Below are 4,761 nucleotides of genomic sequence, written 5' to 3' on the forward strand. Positions count from 1 at the left end.
AGCCTCCTTTTCCCCAAAAATGACAAGTCCAAAGCCCTCAGCCACTCCTCACAGGACATGCCTTCCAGCCCTTCCACCAACTTTGTTGCCCTCTGGATACATTCAGGGACCTTCACATCCTTCTAAACTGGTGAGGTGAGTCTCAGCACTGCACAGAGGGCTCCAGGTGAGGCTGCATCAACGCTGAACACAGTGGGATAATCACCTCTTCTGCCCATCTGGTTTTGCTGTCTTTGATGCAACCCAGGAAGATGTTACACCTAAAGCTTTTGCCTGTGTGCACTGGTTTATCTGCAGAGGATCCTGTCTGGGTCTGGAAGCAATAATATTATTTATTCATGGTTCTACTGAAAAAAGTAGCGGCTCCTTAGCCAAATGTCAGAATTCAGTTGTCCCTCTGCTTGGTCTTGGCTCCTCAAACCTGTTTCTGACAGCCTCTCCCTTCTTGCCTCTTCGTCATCCTCCAGTTCAACTTCAGATTCCCCCTCCTCATGATCCCTGTAGTTCCAGCCATGGTCCCGTCCTTCTCTACCTCCCCTTCACCTCCAACAGAAACTTGTATCGTTATGAAGATCTGTGCCCTCCTCAATGCAGACTCTCCTCTCTACTGCAGACTGGTCTCCTTATGTTCAATATTAAGTCTCAGGACTTCTTTTGAATGCTCTTCCATCCAGCATTCAAATCTGCCATTGTCATCGAAGCTCCTACTTTCCCATACCACAGCCAACTCAACCACCCTTCCCTGAGAAACCTAATTTCTCCTGACCAGAGAATATACTACTATGTGGCTCATATCTTCTATCCCACTTCACCTTTCCCTGTGTCATCACACAGGAGCTCTCTAACTTTCAGAGTTTCTCCCACACCCTACAGTACCCACTATCTGCTGTTGACTCTTATAATGTTGACTTCTACTTAGGAAGCTGGTCTCCTGGGCCAGTCAGTGGAAAATGTCTTTGATATTGAATGATATTTTCTCCCTTCCTGCCCCTTGTCTGGTAGGAATTCGTCTCAAATGTCTGCCAAACCACCTCATTGACTTCATCAAAGCTCTCCTTTGCTGTGACATTTACAAGAAAACTCAATAACTGTGAGGTTGTTGGTGTTCTGAGGCACTTCTGTCAAGATGATCAATAGTGTCCTGGCATTTTTATTTACTCCCCCATCTGCATGTAACCAACCACAACCTCCCATCATTGATCCAGACCAACAGCTCCTTGGGGGATGGACAGCCTTTGATTCAGCGCTTGTACAAAGAACAACAGGCTCTGGGGCACAGTTAGTGCTCCTACTGTCACAGTGGTGAAAATAACATTTTTGAACACCCATCAAGGTCAAAGGATATTTGTTTGCACTAGGTATGATCCCCAGGTTTACAGTAGAGAACATGGCCAAGTCCACTTGCATAATGTTGCCAGGAAGCCACAAGATACCTGAGGACATCTCACAGTGCACCAAGACCCAGATGTCCTGTTGTTGCATCTAGTTACAACAACATCCTATTTGTCCCCAAACAAATCACAGCACAATGTGCTTCCAACCAGTCACTATTAGCATCTCTTGACACACCACTCTTGGTAGCACAGAAGGCATCCCGCAATGATTTTTTGGATGTCAAAGAACAAAGCATCACCCTTGCTTGCAAGCACAAGCTCCGTGCTGACTACTCAACCATGACTGCACTGCAGTGACATTCTCTCTACTAGACTGGAAATCATAAAATCATAGAATGGGTTGGGTTGGAAGGGACCTTTAAAGGTCATCCAGTCCAATCTCTGTGCAATAAGCAGGGACATCAACTTGACCACATTGTTCAGAGCCCCATTCAACCTGACCTTGAACGTTTCTGGGGATGGGGCATCTACCATCTCTCTGGGCAACCTGTTCCACCGTTTCACCACACTCATTGTAAAAAATGTTTTCCTTGTATCTAGTCTGAATTTATCCTCTTTTAGTTTAAATCCATTACCCTCCATCATAGCAGGCCCTGCTAAAAAGTCTGTTCCCGTCTTTCTTATAAGCCCTCTTTACGTACTGAAAGGCCACAACGAGGTCTCCCAGAAGTCTTCTCTTTAGACTGAACAACCCAACTCTCAGCCTGTCTTCAGTGTCACTGTGCTCCTGGAGACCAGATGAGCTGGTCTGGACTGCTGAATCTTTGCCATTCCTGCACTTTTGTCACCCAAAGGTGATGACCAAGAAGCATCTCCTGCTGCCTTTCGGCCCCAGGAGCAGGGGCAGACCTGAGCAAGACCTCAAATTGCTCTGGTCCAAATTGACAATAGCTCCAGCCCCTACATGTGCACTGGCATCTCTGCTATCCAATCAAGAAGATACCCAACTGGCCAGGAAGACAACCTCTGACTATCACATCTCACACCCTGGGCAGCTCTGAGACAGAGCCACAGCTCTGCACGGCTCCGTGGATGCTTCTAGTAGATATAAAGACATTAGGGGAAAAAAACAAGCCACATGGAGATGACTTTCCCTCCACTGCCCAGAAGAGACTTGCAAGGCAAGTTCTTCCACCAGGCTCCAGCAGCCCTGAGCAGCACAGCACCACCAGCTCACTGACTGATGGGAATCCAACAGCCACATGGGACCTATGCACTGCAGCACAAAACAGAGATTCACACGCATCAGGGCTGGGTTTGTTTCTCCTTTCTCATTCATCTATTAGATGAACTGGACCTGAACTGACTGTCTAGTGACAGAAGCCAGGCATAAACCACAGACCTTACAGACACACAGTGAGAGCTCTCCAGTCTCTTTCAGCGCTTCTTGCTGGAGCTGAGCCACATCTCTGCAGGTTCAGGATTGATTTGCCCCATACAGAGGGACCCCACATCATCTGCACTGCATGATGCAGGCTCTGCCTTCTCCACTGGGAAGCATTTCCCATGCTCACACCAGACATTTTGCACATAATGCACACAAAAAAGTTACTTGGGCAAGAGCTTGCTCCCACCACCTTGCAATCACCTGCACTGCAGGTCAGCTACAGCACTTTTGATCAGGGTTTCTCCAAGGAGTGTGAGGTTGAAAACACTGTTCTCTAAGAAACAGCAAGACTCTGCTTGGTTGAACAAAAACAATTCCTTTGTTTTTATTAATGTAACAATTTCACATCATGGGCATTTTCAGGCTCCTTGTGATTATTTTATATATCCAGTGCCACAGAGTTCACAGGTACAGTCAAAGGCAAGAAGGTCCCTCTAAGGCTCTGATGAGTAGGAATTTCACATGATCCAAGTGGGACGTGTCTACCCAGACATGTGCAGACAGACCTGGTCTTGCTCTGCTTGTGCTCAAAGCTGACCGGGACTCAATCCAGCTTAAGACAAAAGCCGCAGAGCCACATTAGTACAGCACTCTGCCCAAGCTCTTATGACCAAAGTGGGTGCCCTGGGCAAACATCAACCAGACCTTTGATTTTGCCATCCACAACAGCTATATGGGAATGGAAGGGTTATAAATCATCAACGGCACAGAAAGTTCCTAATAACCATAACTACTAACTATTAGAAAGAACAGATTTAAGTGAACAAGTGTGCTGCTCTGCCCTGTTTGAATGGTGGAGTTCAAGACATCTGGTCCTTGGGGAACCATGTTCCATACTGGATGGGTCTGTGGAAAATAACACAAAAAACACAATTCTATTGTCAGAAGGCTTAAATTTCCTTGCAAGGATCTTACATCTTCACTTAGGAAAAAAAAAGTATTTAGGAATTTACAAGGTGAGAAAGGTTTTTAAAGTCAGTTAGAAGGAGCATAATGAAGAGAAATCCACTCCTGGGCAGAAAGAGCTATTAAAAACTCAATCAACCAAAACCCCTACAACATCAGTGACCTCACTGCTATGGTTTGTGAGGAACAGTTTATTCAATAAAAAAACTGTTCACAAGGAAGAAAGTGAATTGAAATTTAGCCAATGCAAAGATAAATGTGAATGTACAAAGAAAGGCTCTAAGATCTGGGATGATCATCAAAAGGTACCTCCAGTAACAAGTGTTTTTTAAAGATGGGAAAACCGCCATTCCCTGAATCACCAATGTCCTCATGTACAGATGGCACCTGGAAGTGCCCTATAACCCATCCAAGCAGCCATCAGGCTCAATCACATGTAGCTTGAATTGATCAGTAACACATGAGAATAAAGCATATTTCTACACATACGTGGGTGACAAGACGAATACACACTGAAATAAAAGGAGCTGATGGTTCACTAGGCTTTTCCTTTCTGTTGAAATAAAATTATACTCTATGCCATGATTATCTATGGAGGACTTGGGTTAGTTTCAAGACAGTTTAGAGAGAAAAAATCAATTACCATTTACAGCTCATCACTTTCAAGACTCTCAAAGCAGTTGACCTTTTTGGAGGGAGAAAAAAAAGGCACAAAACTTTTTCATCTTATAAACAACGTGGATGCAATCTTGATGAGTGAGGTGGACTGGGCTGAAACTCACTACTCAGCTCCACAATGTGCCTCAGTCTAACCTCTCATGACTGCCAAAAATCAAGTAACCTTTCCTCACTTACCATTGCTGTGACTGGCCCTGGTGTTCACCAAACCCCTCCAGATGCTGATTTACCTCAATGATCAGCAGAAATCTCACCCAGCATGGACACAAACTCACTTTCTGTTAGCACAGTGAGCTGTGATAGATCAGTGCTGGAACAAGGACATGGGCTGAGGAGGGCACAGAAGAGAGTGGTACCATCAACATTGGTGGCAGGAATGGTGACAGCCCAGCACAG

The sequence above is a fragment of the Chiroxiphia lanceolata genome, chromosome 1 (genome assembly GCF_009829145.1).
Source record: "Chiroxiphia lanceolata isolate bChiLan1 chromosome 1, bChiLan1.pri, whole genome shotgun sequence".
Lineage (NCBI taxonomy): Eukaryota > Metazoa > Chordata > Aves > Passeriformes > Pipridae > Chiroxiphia > Chiroxiphia lanceolata.